We start from the raw sequence: 20623 nt of genomic DNA on the forward strand, positions 1-20623 counted from the left end.
AAAGTCGATGAGTTGGAAGCTCAGAACAACAAGATAGCAATGAGGAATGAGGTCCTCCAGGAGCAATATGAGAAGCTCTTCGAGACATTCCACGAAGCTAGGCAAGCTCAGACACGCGAGCTTGTTGCCCCCGTGGAAGTCAACCATCAACTGGGTGCCCTCCAACATGGAGGGTCACATGCATTCGACATAGATATCCCTGATAGGGAACAAATTACCCCTCGATTTGATAATCAACATGAGGCTTCTCTTAACCCAGTTGCTTCGACCCGAACCATGAGAAGCGGAGGGAGACACCTCTTTGCTGAAGGGGCAGAAGGATCGAAAGCCGTCTTTCGCGATTGTCGGGATTTCCTGAAGCAACGTCGAGAGAATTCCATCCATATAAGCTCAAAGATCAATGACCCAAGGATTTCTGAGAGACTCGGTCCCCTGCCACGGCCCGAGCCGGCCACCAACTTGGGGAAGGTGCAACAAGTCCTAGAGAGACATGAGGGTACAGGGGACTCAGAGGTGTTCCGACAGACATACCCTGGAAGCCAGTACAGCGAGTCCAGGGAAAAATCACATGCCCTTGATCAAACCTTCCTAATTCCAAGAGGAGATGGAGATTTACGAAAGAAAGCTCCAGTGGCACATAACTCCGCTCAGGACCGCCTTGTCCTACAACTTCTTGAGGAAGTAAACAAGTTGAAGGCTGAACGTCAGGCTGAAATACCTGACTGGAACCAACCCAGGCCTGGCCCTCTTACAAGGAGGATCCTCAACACCCCCCTTCAAGCAAAGACAAAGCAGAAGCTTGGCTTGCAACTTTATACTGGAAAAGAGGACCCGATTGAGCACCTTAACCTCTTTGAGTCCACCATGGCATACCGGATGCACACCGACGAAGAGCGATGTCTTCTCTTCCCCTCCACCCTCTCTGGCGGAGCTCTAAATTGGTATTGTCGTCTTACACCTGAGACGGTAGACTCATTTGAGGAATTGAGGAAACTATTTGTTTCCCAACACATTTTCCAAACCGATCGCTTGCACTCTGCAGATGACCTGTACACTATCCGCCAGAGGCCAGACGAGTCATTACGTATGTATGCTGGCCGCTTCAGCCATGAATACTCCCGGTGTGCCGAGGCAGACGACAAGACTGCCCTCAAAGCCTTCACGGTAGGCCTACGTGATTGTTTCTTTAAATACATGATCAATGCCAATACTTGGAAGACTTACTCTGAGGTGATGGCGCAGGCTTATAACCATGCCTCCGCCGAGGCAAAGACATATCAGGAGAAACCCCCTCACCCAACGCCATGGAGGAAGAACTAGCAATAGCTAAAGTTTGACGGTTGGAAAGATCATCCAATGTTTCTCTAGTACAGGACTCTAACAAAGACCCTGAAGACTCCGACATTGCAGACTCAGACTTAGAGCTAAAGCTAGAAGAGCCCTCATCACTAGAACTTCCAGGCTCTGACATCTACAATAAGAAGAAACAAATTCTATCACTACATGCATGATCAAAACATAAGGAAGTTCCTATATTACCCACATGAAGATGGTGCAAAGCGATGCCGGAACCCTTCTCAATCAGAAAGCAATCCGTCTTCCACAGTCACTACAAAACAAGCAAATGAAGACCGTGTCAAGCGCCAAAAAAAAAAAAAAAAAAAAAAAACAGCTTCATCCAAAAAGCTTCACCCGAAAAGCTTCACCTCCAAAACTTCACCCAAAAAGCTTCATCCAAAAAGTTTCACCCAAAAAGCTTCACCTAAAAAAGCTTCACCCAAAAAAAAAACTTCACCTCCAAAAAGCTTCACCCAAACAGCTTCACCTAAAAAAGCTTCACCCACAAAGCTTCACCTAAAAAGCTTCACCCACAAAGCTTCACCCAAAAAGCTTCACCTCCAAAACTTCACCCAAAAAACTTCATCCAAAAAGTTTCATCCAAAAAGCTTCACCTAAAAAAGCTTCACCCAAAAAAAAAAAAAAAAAAAAAAAAAAAAAAAAAAAAACTTTACCTCCAAAAAGCTTCACCCAAACAGCTTCACCTAAAAAAGCTTCACCCACAAAGCTTCACCTAAAAAGCTTCACCCACAAAGCTTCACCCAAAAAACTTCACCCGAAAAGCTTCACTTAAAAAAGCTTTACCTACACAGCTTCACCTAAAAAAGCTTCACCTAGAAAGCTCCCTCTACATACTTTCACCTACAAAGCTTCACCATCAAAGCTTCACCTCGAAAGCTTCATCTACAAAGCTTCATCTACAAAGCTTCACCATCAAAGCTTCACCCAAAAAGCTTCACCTAAAAAAGCTTCACCCAAAAAAAAAACTTCACCTCCAAAAAGCTTCACCCAAACAGCTTCACCTAAAAAAGCTTCACCCACAAAGCTTCACCTAAAAAGCTTCACCCACAAAGCTTCACCCAAAAAACTTCACCCGAAAAGCTTCACTTAAAAAAGCTTCACCTACAAAGCTTCACCTAAAAAAGCTTCACCTAGAAAGCTTCACCTACATAGCTTCACCCAGAAAGCTTCACCATCAAAGCTTCACCTAGAAAGCTTCAACACCAAAGCTTCACCTACAAAGCTTCAACACAAAACCTTGCTCCAAATAAACAAATTTTGTTCACAAAACCCAAGATGCCCTTGAACTTGTACAAAAACACAGGTCAACACAAACATTTGTTTTGTTCTACACCCACAACATCCCTGTCATAACCAAACAAGCAATTATGTATATGTTTCCAAACATATTATAATAGATCCAACAACAAGCCAAAGTCCCAAGTTTCATAATGGACAAAAGTACAAGCAATTCATCAATAATGAAGGTGCTACAAAACTTGGAATCTGCCCCAAAATAGAAATCCAACCCAAGAGACTTTTTCTCTCTCTCCCTCTTCCGCCTCCTTTCATCTATCAAATTTCTGCAACCTCTGCTCTTCTCCAATGGAGCTGAATTTTGGACACCCTATAGTTTTTGAGCATATGAACAACTTTCAAGAAGGAACCATTTCTGTTTGAGCGACGGAAATTAAAGTGTTGAAGCTCCAAACATGACAGTCGGATTCTTGCAGATTTCGAAGCTGCTATGATGTTTCGAAGATCTGGAAATATTTAACCATTAGTTCATTCTGAATTTTTGATATGTTATGAAAGAGACGATGAGGCACAACTTCAATGAAGAAAGCATGCTGATCTGAACAATAGAAAATGGAGTTTCGAAGCTCACAACAAATCTGACGGGTTGACAGAAAAATAATAACCAGTCATTCATCATACCTGAATTTCTTGAGTTATATAGCTCCGAGGGATCTCAAATTTGGATATGTTGTAGTTCACAAGCTGAGGAACAACTTCAATGAAGAAAGCATGCTGATCTGAGCAAGAGAAAATAGAGTTTCAAAGCTCACAACAAATCTGACGGGTTGACAGACAAATGATAAACAGTCACTCATCATACCTGGATTTCTGGAGTTATACTGCTCCGAGGGACCTCAAATTTGGATATGTTGTAGTTCACAAGTTAAGGAACAACTTCGATGAAGAAAGTATGTTGATCTGAACAAGAGAAAATGGAGTTTCGAAGCTCACAACAAGTCTGACAGGTTGACAGAAAAATGATGAACAGTCACTCATCATACCTGAATTTCTGGATTTGTACTGCTCCGATGGATCTCAAATTTGGATATGTTGTAGCTGACAAGGTGAGGAACAACTTCTATGAAGAAAGTATGTTGAGATGAACAAGAAAAAATGGAGTTTAGAAGCTCACAACAAGTCTGACGGGTTAACAGAAAATTGATGAACAGTTACTCATCATACCTGAATTTCTGGAGTTGTACTACTCCGATTGATCTCAAATTTGGAGATGTTGTAGTTCACAAGATAAGGAACAACTTTCATGAAGACGACTTTGCGATCTGAGTTATAGAGAATGGTGTTATCTTGCATCCACTCAGGCTGATTAGTGGAAACGAAAAGCAATTCCACCAAAGAAAAGATGAAAAAGAGAGAAAAGCTACTAATTGCACTTGATCTTGTCTAGTCAATAGCATGCAGCATCAAACACACAAAAGTTGGAAATATTTTTAGATAAGGCATATGCGAATGTGTGACATCGAAACAAGGATTCGTTACTTTGACAAATTAGTAACAAGCGAGACACCTCATTCGGCAACTCTCTTCGCCTGAAGACTTGGGGGACTCCCACCATATGCTACTGCACCTTAATACTCGGCAGTCTCACAACCACTCAGTGACTTGGATTTTTCAAGTCTCCAACCGAGAAGTTTTCCTCACTCGGGAAATTAAGGGAACACTACCTCAAACTACATGCTTCACTCACAAAGCTTCAACAATACAGGTTTCAACAAAAGCAAAAATTCAAAGAACTTTATGAAGAAGGCTTTGGTGTATTTAACACAATATATTGAAATGAAGCAAAGCTTATTTATTAATATTTTCGATAAGCCACAAATATGTACATATACATGAGTCAAAATAAACAAACAAAAGGGAGCCTTCACAAAGGTTGCTTAGGGGAAGTCTCAGCAGTCGGTAGAGCCCCAGAAAGAGAAAGCACCGAAGGGTGGTTATCCGGAGCCTCAGTACTTGACAAAACCCCAGAAGGAGGAGGCATTGGAGGTTCATCATTTGAAGCTTCATTACCAGGTACAGCCCCAGAGGACGAAGGCAATAAATGCCTTTGGAACAAACCCACAAACCGCTGATGATCAAGTAAAACCTTACCATCAGATTCCTTCATCTGGTCAAGCTTCCTCTTCATGTTTGTAGCATAGTCATGGGCGAGCCGGTGCAACTGCTTATTCTCATGCTTGAGCCCTCTAATCTCCTGTTTGAGACTCATCACTTCAGCAGCCAATGATTCAACTTGGCGGGTTCTAGCAAATAGGCGTTGGGCCATATTAGACACAGAACCTGCACACTGAACACTAAGAGCCAGAGAGTCCTTAACAGCCAACTCATCAGACCGTTTGGAAAGTAGTCTGTTATCTTTGGGAGTGAGAAGGTTCCTGGCCACCACTGCAGCGGTCATATCATTCTTCATCACAGAATCCCCAACGGTAAGAGGACCAGTAGGGGATATGAAGGATGGGCGCCATATGTTGTCTGGAGAAGGCGTGGCTGTCTCTTCTCCAAGGTTCAGGTCAAAACGACGGTCAGAGGGTCCAGACATTTTCAAATGTGTTGAAGAAGGAAGAGGTCAGACAAATCAAGATCTTAGAAGTGCAAGAAATGAGCTTCTACTGGTAGAGATTCAGGTGTGCTGTGTAACTTAATGCCAGCCTCTATAAAAATCTGCACTCGACGGAGCTTCAGAAATCGAAGAGGCGTTTGCTTTCTCAAAAGCTGGGCTGCTCAGAGACCACGAGGGCCGATCTCAGAAATCGAAGAGGCGTTTGCTTTCTCAAAAGCTGGGCTGCTCAGAGACCACGAGGGCCGATCTCAGAAATCGAAGAAGCACCTGCTTTTTCAGCCTCGTCAGCACCTGTCACATGCACAATCAGCTTTGCGAAAATTACGGGCAATCTGTCGAAGATTTCTGGTGAAGTAAAAAGCACGTGAATCTTACTGTTCAATCACCGCTCTCCATATGCACCATCAACTCCTCGGGTACCACATATAACTTTGTCAAAGATCTCTGACAAAGTTTAGGCACGAGAATTTCGAAGTTCCAGCTACCCTACTATTACCCATAAGGGTAAAGGAACAGCACCACTGCTTGACAACTGGAAAGTCCCTATGTGTGTCGACCTCCGTGTTTTGCGGCAAGACAGGTTGGCAAGAACGTCCAACCTTTACTCACATTCGAGAAAAGACTCCCAACATAATTACTTTCTCAAAAACCGGAGTAGCACCGCTTTCCGAATCTCGAGAGTCAGATCATCGACGGGATTGCTTGTTCGAAAACCGAAGAGGCACAACTCTCAGAACTTCGAGAGCCAGATTTCCTTAGATAAAGCTTGTCTGTAATCTTCACACGTAACATCAGCTTTCCAGATACCACATACCACTTTTTCAAAGTGCTCTGACAAAATTAAAACACGTGAAGCTGGCAGCTCCCACTACATTGCTGTGACCAAGAAGGGTAAAGGAATATCATTACTACTTGTTATTGGGAAATCCCTATATACATTGACCTCCCTCCTCAACGGACAGGCAAACCTGCAAAAATGCTTAACCCTTTCTCGCATTCGAAAAGGCACCCTCAACATAACCTCTCGAAATACTCAGCTTTATTTCCCCCCGATAATACCTCAGCAAATAAGCCACACCAAGAACAAGAGTATCTCATATCATCAGGGTCGAAAGCAAGAGTATCCCATATCATGCTTTCTCCCTATCTTTGTCTTTGTCCTTGTCCACACCTGCAGGACAAGGAGAAAGAGAGCAGTCAGTCGGAACCTGAAATCAAACCTCCAATTTGGAACTGACTGCCTGGAGCCTTTGCCTGGTTGCTTACTTAGCATTGCTCTCGAGTACTCATCCTCAACTGCTGTCAAGGTCACGAATTCCACCGGCAAATACCTCATGACAGTTGATCAGATATTGGCTCTTTACACTGAAGCTGCCAAGCGTGGATGAGTCACTATGAAGGAATGTTCTGAAGGACCATTTAAATGCAAAGGTTGCACACCACTTCTGCCATGCAAAAGATTGAAGCAGAAGGTTCAACGGTGAGCTGAAACAGATCACTACAGCACGACACTTTTCCATACCACATTCATTATTCCGTCAACAGCAAAAGTATCCCATATCATCAAGGTCGAACGTACTCTAGATTTGATGGACTTGTTTTGACCCTCAAATTTTTGAGTCGACCTTATACTCTGAAGGGCACCAGAAAACCCTCCAGCACAGTTCAAGAATAAGCCTGTGGAAAGTTACTTCTTCAAAAGCAAAAGTATCTCATATCATCTCTTATCCATTTGCTTCTCCTTATCCTGACAGTTGAATGAGAGACAAGGAGAAGGAGAACAATCAACCGGAAGCCGAAGTCAAACCTCTGATCCTGGGTTGCTTACTTGGAAGTTTGACTGCTTACCTTGTCTGTCACCTCTTTCGGCAGATCTCCTAGCTCGGCGACTTGGGGGACTCCTACTATAGGGTTTGTATCACACTTGACTAAGCCTGAAACTACAACTAAGCTTCAAGTGAAATTGATACATTACCTTGTGCGTCAACATCAGCTAAATACACCATTCCCGGATGGAGGAAAGGTACTTCCAGAGAAGGGCAGATGAAGATCAGACCACACTTCGGTACTTAGAAGTTTCGTGATTACTCAAGGGATTGGATCTTGCAAGTCCCCAACCGAGGAGTTTCCCTCACTCGGGAACTTAGGGGAGCACTGTTTGTACCATACTTGACCAATCCCGAAACTACCGAGCACCGGCCAACGCTATACTGTCAAGGACCCAGAAGAGTTCCCCTCCGACCAGGAGGCCAATCACTACTCGACACGTGTCAAGATTAGAAGCCAATCAGAGCGCAGCACGTGTCGACATCAAGAACCAATCATAACATGACACATGTCAATGTGACAAAGCTACAAGTTTTTCTATAAATAGGGGTCATTCCCCCACAATATTGGCTAATGCCATTTGTGTCAAATCATTCACAAGAACTCACTAAATTGAGAGCTTGATCCTTTGTACTTGTGTAAGCCCTTCACTACTAATAAGAACTCCTCTACTCCGTGGACGTAGCCAATCTGGGTGAACCACGTACATCCTGTGTTTGCTTCTCTGTCTCTATTCATTTACGTACTTATCCTCACTAGTGACCGAAGCAACCAAGCGAAGGTCACAAAACCTGACACTTTCTGTTGTACCAAAGTCTTCGCTGATTTTGTGCATCAACAGTTCTCATACCCAATACAAATAAATAAATAAACAAATAAACAAATAAAATATTAATTTATATATTTGGTTCAATTCAGAACCATCAAAATCGAAATTGTACCAATAGTTTTTGGTTTGGTTTTCAATTGATTTGGTCTTTCCAGTTTCAGTACAGTGTTCAATCATTATTTTCGGTTTTCCAAGCCCACTCCTAAGATATAGATTAAGTTACACAGATATTCCAAATATATATACACGTACAACAAAACATCTTAATAATGTAGAGTTGAATTTGTACACTTTCCTAAGTTATCTTTCACTAAACGAGAAAAGAGTTTAACGGGACTGTTTAGTTTTCCGATTAAACTTATCGATACTAGCTTTTGGCCATCACCGGATTCTGGTACAGCTTCTCCGTAACCAAGTTCCGTTAGAGGTTAGATATGTCGTACGTACATTTTGTTAATTAGATGATCAATTCCATTAGTTTTACATTAATTGTTGTAAAATTAACCATGTGCTTGCCTTGTATATTATTATATATGTCGAGGACTTAAAATCATAGAATAAAATCTAGTTAAAAGAAAAGAGCGTACAATTAAAAGTGACAATGTGCTTGCCCGATTGCTTTCATTTCCTTATGTCAGTGATTGTCTCGTAATTCAAATGTTGGTGAACCACAGCAAGTGGTCAGTGGTAAGGGCACGAACTATGGCTTCCTAATAAAAAAAAAGTTGGAGGTTTCAAGTTCGTTGTTCCGAGTTGGTGAATCTGTTTGACTATGGTCACGGGCAGGGTGAAATTCCCTATAACCTCTCTGGGTTCAGAAGTGATAGATAACCGTGGTTTGCCACTAGTTATCTCATTTTTAGAAAAAATAAAATAAAAAGGAAAAAAAATTGGTGGGCTGTTCGGTTTGACTACACTTCCTTTGCTTTCCAAGCATCCCACGGCAAAGAAAATATGCAATAGATCCATAACCATATGAGAGGGACCCAAACTATCGGGTGACAAATCAACTTATTAGAATGTTAACAAATAAACATTTGGACTCTTTTGGTTTGATTTTATCATAATAGGGTGGTAAGATTGATAGGGGAGATGATGGTGTAATATCTTATTATGGTGAAATCAAACTAAATGAGTATTAATTATTTCCGTTAATGTCTAATGAGTTGATTTGTCAATCTATTTAGCGCTATTCTAGAAGTCCTGGAAAGTGTTGAGAGTAACACCCCACGTGTCAAGATACATGTGGGAAATAAGTTGGGATATTTGGAAATATAGCCATTTTTTAAATCACTTTTTGAAATATAACCTACATTTTCTAATTTTATAAAACTAAACCAAAATTACAATTAAAAAGACATAATTACCCTTAACCTTCTATAAACACTCCTGTGCTGTCTTTAGACTCCTCATCTCCATTGAAACACCACCACCAAACTTCATCTAGTGATCCTGCCAAGCAGTAACTGCAATTAAAAAGACATATTGGATCGGCTACAATAGTATGGCGTAAGGCTTCTCCTGGGAAGAAGGTTGGTTTCATTGCTGCTAGGTGGACTAGTGGTCTCAGAGGACAAGTTGCTGCAAATGTCTCTAAGGCAGACAAGTGATGAGATTACATTTTCGACTTTTTCTATATTTGCCGTGTTTGGACTGTTTATATTTTATTCAAAACTAGTTTGGAGCGTTTTGTGGAGGAAATTTTGTTTAAGAAAAAAAAACAACGAGGACAAAGATTTAGAAAAGAAACACCACGATTCTGGAAGCGAGGAATGTTTTAAACTAAGGGCAATAAGACTTTTTAACTTCAATTTTGGTTAGTTTTATAATAAATGAAAAATGTAGGTCATATTCCAACAGGTGATCTCTAAAATGGCTATATTTCCAAGTTTCCCAAGTAAGTTAAGGCTTTCAACAAAAATTTCAACTGACCGTTGTGTTTGTTGAACTGCATTGCTGATTCTAAGGTTATTGACCAACTTAGCTTGAATTAATATGGAATTGAACATAGATAAAAAGGTCATCATCAATTAGTTACTTGCATTGGTCACCTAATTAGGTTTTTTTTTAATTATTATTATTTTTTTTTTTAGTTTTGCGAATGATTAGGTATGCATCTTAATAAAAGAAATGTTACACTTTGTTTAGGAAAAATATGAGGTTTTCCACCACACATTAATATAAGAGTAATTTTTATCCTCATGCAATCTCAGTACTACATGAAGAGCGTGATAGCGTACTTTTAGCTCCCAGATCAATTGATATGCCAAAATAGAAATGAATTTATAGGAGTTCGAACTCAAATTGAGAGTTTCAGATCTTTACTCGCTTTCCACTAGACCAAGTTCCAAATATTGACTCACTTTCCACTAGACCAACCAAGTAGAGATGCATACCCACAGCCGACTGATTGATTTGAAGGTTGATATTGGTAAAACTGTATTTCCAAAGCTTGATCTTCCCAGATCTCCTCAAAATTTCAAATTCAATTTATATATTCTTCTTCATATCCTTTATTCAATCTTCATGCATGAACGATGCACATTGGAGTATTATACAAAACAAAACCACCTTTGATCCTTTATATGCATTTTGATACCTGTTGAAAAAATTAATATTCCACCGCACAATAATTTTTATTTTCTTAAAAAATTGGACAACTGGTGGCAAGCTACGGTTATCCACTCCTAAGCCATACCACATGGACGATCTGTTGATAAAATTATTGTACCGGCACCAGAGTTGCTAGAAAAAGAAGGCCAAGCTTCAAAATACATTGGAATGAACTATAAGGAGTATGTCCAGCTTCAACAAAGCTGCAAGAACTAAATGAAATCCACCTTTGATCACATACTAGCGTAACTAAGCTTTATACAGAGTCCAATGGCTTGGTCACAGTTCAAGCGATCTCAACCACATTGAAAGAGCTGCAGCTTCCTTTTGGCTTCCTTTTCTTCGAACTGTTTTTTGTCAAAATTTCTCTTCTTTTGTTTCAGTGATCATGTCATATTCGGTGTTGGCTTGATGTGTTATTAACACCAAACAGCTTTGTAAATTGTACGTAGTTCAATCATATCAAACAATCTTAGACTAGCAGCCAGTTTCGAGTGAAAAAGAAAGATAACGGATTCAAATCAAGTGGTCCGTCATCAAGTGAAAAAGAAAACAAGGTTCATGAGCAGAATAGCAGCACATCAGTTTTAATATATAACCCATTAAAATAAGACAGAAGAAAGAGAAAGAAATATCAAATCAAGTGCAACTTTTGGAATCCACAATAACCATAAGCAGCCGGTCCAGAGGTTTTTGAGGCTCGGGGCTATATAAAAAAAAGTGTCATAACTTCATGTAAGAAAATTATTTATTTTCACACATAAGACATCAAAAAAATTATACTTAGAAAAACACTTCAAACTCAATAATTTAGAAACACAGAAAGACTAATTTATTTTGTATTGAGAGAGGGAAACAAAAAAACTTCGGACTTACAAGTAGATAGATGATGAGTTTTGTTTTCCATCTGAATTTTGAATGTGTTTTTGAATAAATCGTGAGATTTTTTTTTTCTTATTTACTAACCTTGTCAATATGAGACTAAAAAATAATGATGTTTCGAGTCTTTAATTGATATGTATTATTAATGAATGGGCACTAAATTAAATATTTTGATGACATGTTATATAATTTGCAAATTTGGTCTACATATTATTCTTTGTTGAAGATTAGACTTGAATTAAAACAAATATTTAAAAATAACAACCCACATAGCTACTAGATAGTAACTAAAAATAAATTAACAACCAAACAAAAAATTGTAAAAATTGAAAAAAAATAAACATGGCACATAGCATTTCGAACTTAGGACCCCTTGTTAATTTTAAACAACAAAAATCATTGTTTCTAATTAAACTTCTTAATCCTTTAACCAAATTTTATAAATTTATACTCTTATAAAAACAAATTTGTTTGTTTCTAATTAAACTTCTTGATCCTTTAACCAAATTTTATAAATTTATACTCTTATAAAAATAACTTTGTAAAAAATGGAAAGTAAATAAGCACACATGGTGTTTTGAACATAAGACCTCCTCATTATTTTCAAATGACAAACCACCACTTCTAGTTAAATTTCTGTGTCTTTGAACCAAATTTTATAAATTTATACTCTTATAAAAACATATATAAATATATCACCCTAATAATTTTGGTGTCCCTAATTTTTTTGGGTCATGGACGGTCGTCCTGCCTGCACTGGGCCTGGGCCGACCTTGGCCCCAGACACCGAGGAAGACATAATCAACAAGAAATATATCAAACAGATGGATAAATCCTTTGCATTTAAGAGACGGAGTTACAGATAAAGATAAAGAAATAGAAAGAAGAGGGGAAAGAAGGAAGAGGCAAGGAGAAAGAAGGTGGGAGAGAAGGAAGGCGGGAGAGAAGGAAGAGGCAAAGAGAAAGAATGTGGGAGATAAGGAAGGCGCCAGGGAATACAAAAAAGGAGAAAGAGAGAATATGGGAGAGACAGATGAGACGGCAGGAAAAAAAAAATCTAATGAAAAAGATTTTAAAATTCTGGATGTTAACTAAACATTCTTTAATAATTTTATTTAATGGTTAGGACAACGCTCAATACTAAATCAGTCTAATTAAAATGACTCAAAGTAATATGTTTTCTATTTTACCCCTAACAGCAAATGAACATATGCCGTCCCTCCCTCTTTCTTTTATTTTTTATTTTTATTTTTTTTTCCCGAGCATCCCGGCTGCTTCCTGTGGGCCGCAATCAATAAAAGCCCCTCCCTCCTCTTACCTCTGCTACATTCCTCCATTAATAATAAAAAAGGACGAGTTGATTTTCTGACCCACATTACTCACACATGTCTCTCTCAATCATTATAGTTATGCCTGGTAATTCCTAACACGATCCAATAATTCGACACGATAAGACACAAAATTAACAGGTGTTTAGATCGATACGATAACGAATCGAGTCTTATCGGGTAACCCGATACGCACCTTTTAAGATAATGGGTTGGTTCGAGTATACACGTGGGTAACACGATACACGATAAGCAAAATATTAATTTTATAATTTTATAACCCTAAAAAAATACTATAATAATTATATATATATATATATATTAATTTAACAATTTTATACCCCTAATAACTATAATAATTATATATATATATATATTAAATTAACTACTAAAAATTGGTGACCATTGGATCGGCTTAAATATACATACCATTCAATTTCTTAAGTGTTATACGTACAAAATAAATAAATTTAAATCTACTTAATGAATATATATATATATATATATATATATATATATATATACCATTAAACTTGATGGGATACGAATTCTACGAAACTAATTTCAACGATCTAACCGTCAACCTTGTTTGTATATGCTTTGAGATCGCATCAGCAAAAAATTGCAAAAAACAAACATTCAGATATTAAGTAAGGGAACAAAACTTTTCGACGGTTATCAACGAAAAATCACTATTTAACAGTTATTTTAACTCCGATTTTGATGATTTTTTTACAGTTACACTCATTGACCCTATATGAATAAAATGAATGAACTCGATCTTCAATTCAAAATATTCACACTAGTGGATACTACAAAATCTTATATTATACTTAATAAAAGTATGAATAAACTCTTAAGTGTTAGTAAATCTATTGTTTTGATGAGATACGCATTCTACGAAACTAGTTTCAACGATCCAACCATCAAACATGATTGTATATGCTTCGAGATCGCATACACCAAAAATTGAAAAAAACAAACATTCAGAGATCAAGTAACGGGATAAAACTTTTCGACAGTTATCAACTAAAAATCACGATTTAACGGTTGTTTTAACTCCGATTTTGATGAATTTTTACAGCTACACTACTTGACCCTATATGAATATAATGAATAAATTCGATCTTTAATTTAAAATATTGGCACTAGTGGATGTGGATACCACAAAATCTTATGTTATATTTAATGAAAGTATAAATAAACTCTAAGTGTTAGTGAATCTATCGTTTTGATGGGATATGCATTCTACGAAACTAATTTCAACGATCCAACCGTCAAACTTGTTTGTGTATGCTTCAAGATTGCATACGCTAAAAATCGCAAAAAATAAACATTCAGAGATAAAGTAACAGGACAAAACTTTTTGACGGTTATCAACGAAAAATCATGATTTAACGATTATTTTAAATCTGATTTTGATAATTTTTTTACAGCTACACTCCTTGACCCTATACGAATACAATGAATGAGCTCGATCTTCAATTTAAAATATTTACACTAGTGGATACCACAAAATCTTATGTTATACTTAATGAAAGTATGAATAAACTCTTAAAGTGTTAGTGAATCTATTGTTTTGATGGGATACATATTCTACAAAACTAGTTTCAACGATCCAACCGTCAAACATGTTTGTATATACTTCGAGATCGCATACGCCAAAAATTGCAGAAAACAAACATTCAGAGATCAAGTAATGGGACAAAACTTTTCGACGGTTATCAACGAAAAATCACGATTTAACGGTTATTTTAACTCCGATTCTGATGATTTTTTACAGCTACACTCCTTGACCCTATATGAATACAATGAATGAACTCGATCTTCAATTTAAAATATTCACACTAGTGGATACCACAAAATCTTATGTTTAATGAAAGTATGAATAAACTTTTAAGTATTAGTGAATCTATTGTTTTGATGGGATACACATTCTACGAAACTAGTTTCAACGATCTAACTGTCAAACATGATTGTATATACGTCGAGATCGCATACGCCAAAAATTGCAAAAAACAAACATTCAGAGATCAAGTAACGGGATAAAACTTTTCGAACGTTATCAACTAAAAATCATGATTTAACGGTTATTTTAACTCCGATTTTGATGAATTTTTACAGCTACACTACTTGACCCTATATGAATACAATGAATGAATTCGATCTTCAACTTAAAATATTTACACTAGTGGATACCACAAAATCTTATGTTATACTTAATGAAAATATAAATAAACTCTAGGTGTTAGTGAATCTATTGTTTTGATGGGATACACATTCTACAAAACTAATTTCAACGATCCAACCGTCAAACTTGTTTGTATATGCTTCAAGATCGCATACGCCAAAAATCACAAAAAACAAACATTCAGAGATCAAGTAACGGGACAAAAATTTTCGACGGTTATCAACTAAAAATTACAATTTAACGGTTACTTTAACTCTGATTTTGATGATTTTTTACAGCTACACTCCTTTACCTTATATGAATACAATGAACGAATTTGATCTTCAATTTAAAATATTTACACTAGTAGATACCACAAAATCTTATGTCATGATGATTGATGAAAATTGAGGATTTTGTAAAAGGAATAACATGCAAGCTTTGAGTTCCATTGGCAAGGTTTAAACTTTTGAGAAAGGCTTCACAACCTTGAAAACAAAAACTCTATTATTTTACATATCCTTGCACATTTAATATTTGTAATAGACTAGTAGTGTATGGATGTGGCAATGTGTGGTATGTGCAAATTTAAGAAAAAAAGATATTTTTCTTAATGAGTCATAACGGGTCGGGTCACTTTACAACGGGTCAGGACACTTTACACGTTGGGTAAAGTGACCCGACCTGTTAAGGACCCGTTAAGATAACGGGTGTGACACGATACGACCCATTAAGATAATAGGTGTTACACGAAAAAGATACAAACACGACAGACACGACCCGTTTGCCAGACCTAATTATAGTCATGATATGACCGAATATATTTGTCAAAAATGCTATTCAAATGTATATATTTTTTAAACTAAATAAATAAATAATTGTGACTAATTTGAAATTGTTGGATATAATTTTTTTTAGGACAAATTAAAATGGAGCTCAGAAAGGTTGCATATGATATCACTGTTTTAATCTCGTATGTCCAGACATATATTAGAGCAACACCATCACTGCACCAACAGAATAACACGTAATCAAAATAATTAAACACTGAACTACTAATTCAATTTAATTCAGTTTAAAAAGAAAAATATGAAAATATTTTGCAAAACTAATAACAAATAATCCCCAGAGACAATTCCACATAAGTGGAAATTGCAGACAATATACATAGCATCAAATTATGTCCGCCCGTCTGCTTTTCCTCTTCATCGATACAATTTTTAGCACAAATCCATTAAAAGAAATGCCATTGAAAATCCACAAAAAATATTAAATTATTTTAAAATCAATAAAAAATGGCAAAGCATATAGTTGGATATAATTAGGGAAGATAAGTTGTATAGCTTATTATTATTAGTATTAGATGCATAAATTTCATAAGTTGTAAAGAAACAAAAAGAGTTGCACATGACGGTGGATATTGCAATTTGCAAGAATCTAAAGACTTTATAATCCACACTATTTTAGAATTACAACAAAATAACAAATACTATTTCTGAAGCTGAACTAAAATAACTCACACTATTTTTGAAAAGGAAGAAAATACACACTAATTTTGGAACAACAACAAAATAACCCACACTATTTATGAAACAAAACCAAAATAATCCACACTATTTCTAAAACAGAACCAAAATACTCCACGTTATTTCTGGAACGACACGAAATAAACACTGTTTCTGAAACTACAGTAAAATAACTTACACTATTTATGAAATAGAATCAAATTAATAAAAACTATTTCTAGAAATACAGCAACATAACTCAGCTATTTCAGAAACTGAACCAAAATAATCCACACAATTTCTAAAAATACAACAAAATAACTCACACTATTTTTGAAACTGAACGAAAATAATTCATACCATTTATGGAATTACAACAAAATAACCCACACTATTTTTTAAACTGAATCAAAATAATGCATACTATTTTTGGTAGGAAAAAATAAACATTATTTTTGAGACAACAACAAAATAACACACACTATTTCAGAAACTACTACAAACTAACCAGCACTATTTTTGAAAATGAACAAAATAAAGAGAGTTTTGACAAAATAATCCAATCTTGATTCTTGAATATCGTTTGCCCGTCGTTCTCTACAAAATGGTAGTCTTATATGTTGCTATTTAATAGTAGAATCTATAGATGAATTACTTTCGATTTGGCTATATATATATCAACATGAAATTCAACTTCATGAATAATATCAGGGAGAATTGCATGAAGTTTTCAGTCCTCTCTCCTCTCTCCTCTCTCTCATGCAAAATCATGGTTGCTATTTTTGTTTCAGAAAACATAGAATATTTTGATAAATATGTTTTTGTTTTTTTGTTTTTTTTTTGTATTCATGGCCCTTTTTGGGATTCTGCACAATCTTGTGTCTGCCATGAATGGACATAGACAGTATATGTTGACATTCATGTTCACACGTATACATAATAAATTAAATATGGAATCCCCATATATGAATATAAAATATATAAATAAATTTGGGTAAATTACACTTTACCACCTCAGGTTTGAGGTTTATTGCAACCTCATTCAATATCTTCAAAACATTTCACTTTCATACCTCAAGTACTATTTTATTTCAATATAATACATCCGTTCCATTTTCCATCCATTGATCCGTTAAGAACTGACATGGTTGGCACATTTATGCCATGTGGCAAATTTTTTTTTTTTTAATAGTAAAAAAAAACCTGAAAACCCCGAAACCCATTCCCCCAGACCACCTACCTCTCCTTCACTCTCTTCACCTCCCATCCCATCCAAAAACCCACCTCATCCCACCCCACCCCACCCTACCCTTACCTTCCCCGCAAGCCCCACCCCACCCCACCCCACCCCACCCCCACCTTCATCGAGCCTTTTCTCCTCTTTACCCCCACCCCCTTTCTCCCTTCTCTCATCTGCAACACTACCCACCCTTCCCTTCTATCCGTTACTTATCATCTTTCCCGACCCCTTCCCCTTCCCCGCAACCCAAACCCCCTCATCTCACCCTACACCCACCTCCCTCGCAACCCCCCCAACCCCACCTCACCCCAAGCGATCCCTAGATCTGGACCTCGACAACCAGTCAACGACCCATATGCGCCGAACAACCCAGAAACCTCGAATATGGTGATGGTCTTCTCACCGAGCTCGAGTCCTTCGGCCAGTCACACTAGGCCCTATTATTGAAGTCGTCGGCGATGAATGTTTGGCTATGAGGATGAAAGAGATAAAGGTGGTTGCTCCGGTGGGATGAAAGGATTGACATGGTGGTTGTATGAGATGGGTGGTGGTGATAGAGAAAGAAAGAAATGAAGTTAGGAGGCTCGGGAGGGAGAAGATGGGTAGGGGGTTGCAGGAAGGTGGGGCTGGGGTTTTGAGGATTCAGGTTTTGTTTTTTTGTTTTTTTTGGATTAAAAAATTATTTTTTTTGCCATGCACAAATTTGGCAGCCAAGTGGCACAAATGTAGCATCCACGTCAGCTTTTAACGGATCAATGGATGGAAAATGTAACGGATGTATTATGTTACAATAAAATAGTACTTGAGGTATAAAAGTGAAATGTTTTGAAGATATTGTATAAGGTTGTAATAGACCTCAAACATGAGGTGGTAAAGTGTAATTTACGCAATAAATTTTGTCATAACCTTGGTTAGGGCCCACACAAAGAAAAGGAGAGTTTCCTTTAAACAAAGGCAAAGTTTTGTTGGGATGGTGGAGCACTAGAAGCCTCATCACGTTCGTGTTTAATGAGATAGTGGGTTAACTGATGGGATGAGCTTCTGTCAGGGGCAAGGCTGAAAAATAAAGTTTTGCTTTTGCACATGCGCCTGTATTCTAGTTATGAGAATTTAAATTTTTTTCCTCATTATATTGTATTATGTCATTTTTATTAGGGTAAATTACATAATACCCTATCAGGTTTGAGGTCTATTACAACCACATACAACATCTTTAAAACATTTCATTTACATACCTCACGTACTATTTTATTTCAAAATAATACATCCGTTAGATTTTCCATCCATTTGTCTGTTAAATGCTGACATTGCTGCCACATGGCAAATTTTTTTTTTATACATTAAAAATATTATAATATTAACCCTATTAAAAAAATATCAGAAAAACCCAAACCCAGAAATCCTTCCTCGCAACCCTACATCCCACCCCACCCCCTTACCCATCTCTTCCTTCTCGTCCGTCCATCCCCTCCACCTCTCCATCCATCCCCTCCACCCGAGCACCCCTCAGCGTGGGTCCCACCTTGACCTCTCGATCTCTCTCTCCCTCCCTCTCTCTCCTAGAAATCCTTCCCCACAACCTCACATCCCACCCTCACCCTCTTACCCATCTTTTCCTTCCCGTCCATCCATCTCCTCCACCCTTCCATCCATCTTTTCCACCTTTCCATCCCCTCTACCTGAGCACCTCTCAGCTCGGGTCCCACCTCAACCTTTTTCTTTCTTTCTCTCTCTCATTTCCTCCCCTTCTCTGCCAGAAATCCTTCCCCGCAACCCCCAATCCCACCCCCACCCCCATACCCATCTCTTCCTTCCCGTCCGTCCATCTTAACTTCGACGACCTCTTCCTCTTCGACTTTTCCAACATCGACCTCTCCTGCCTCGCCTCCCCCAACCTCCTACCTTGAGTCCGACGACTCATCGGGGGGCCAACTACCCAACCCCTTCTCCTCGATCCCCAAGTCCATCGCTTCCTCCGGTTTCACCGCCATTGCTGCCCACCTTCAGAGCTTCTCCGTCGACTTTGACTTTTTTGACAACCTGGGCAGGACTCTCTACGAGTTTAGGGGTTAGGTTATTAGGGTTTCGGAGTGGGGATTTTGTAAATGGGTTGGTTGGTGGGTAGAATTAGGTATGGAAGTGCTTTAATGGGGATGAACCGCGAGCTGAACAATGGATTTTGTAAATGGGAGTTGTAGAGATGTGAGGGGGAAGGAAGGGGATATGGGTTCGGGTTTTTCTAATTATTTTATTTATTTATTTAAATAGATTTAATATTATAATATTTTTAATGTATAAATTTTGTTTTGCCACGTGGCAGCCATATCAGCACAAATGTGGCAGTCACGTCAGCATTTAACAGACCAATATATGGAAAATCTAACGGAGGTATTATTTTTAAATAAAATAGTATGTGAGGCAAGGTTCTAAAAAACGCTAGGCGCTAGTCGAGTGGTGGGCTAGCGCCTAGCGCCTAGACCGCCTAGGTGGATTTAGATAAATTTCTTGTATATCTTGTAAATAAGTACATATTGACACTTACAAAAAATTATACTTGTATGAAATCCATGGATAAGATAATAAAAGAATGATAAAATGCAAAAAGAGTATCCAACAAGTCCAAAATTTAAAAACACATTAAGCATATATGCCATATAACCATAGTGAGGAGTATTGTTAGATGACACATGTACAACAAGTTCACAATTTAAAATAACATAAAATGGAAAATAGGTGGAAAATAAGGAAATTTAGTAATGTAAGATACTTATCTTTAGCATCCCGGAATTTAAGTTGGTACACAACACACATATTCTATAAAATTAACAAAATTTCAAGGTATAATTAGAACTTAGACTTTAAACAAATTTAAAAAAAAAAGAAAAAAAAAAGCCACCCAGCTGCCTAGGCCCACCTAGCCCGCTTAGGACTGCCTAGCCCACCTAGGGCCACCTAGAGCCACCTCGATTTTTCCAGCCGTTTTGCACAAAATCTCCTCGGTTCCAAGGCGCCTA

At 37.7% G+C, this 20623-nt stretch overlaps 1 long non-coding RNA gene across 1 annotated transcript; it reads right to left on the reverse strand.

Moving 5' to 3' along the window:
• Positions 1-2709: 2709 nt before the first annotated feature.
• On the reverse strand, positions 2710-4017 carry LOC139194445 (uncharacterized). Its single transcript, XR_011579283.1, has 5 exons — positions 3820-4017; positions 3639-3693; positions 3458-3555; positions 3277-3374; positions 2710-3101 (listed from the first exon to the last, which is right to left on the reverse strand). It is a non-coding gene; the product is annotated as an uncharacterized lncRNA (long non-coding RNA).
• Between the last annotated feature and the right edge of the window lie 16606 nt (positions 4018-20623).

The sequence above is a fragment of the Malus domestica genome, chromosome 03, assembly GCF_042453785.1.
Source record: "Malus domestica chromosome 03, GDT2T_hap1".
NCBI classification, from domain to species: domain Eukaryota; kingdom Viridiplantae; phylum Streptophyta; class Magnoliopsida; order Rosales; family Rosaceae; genus Malus; species Malus domestica.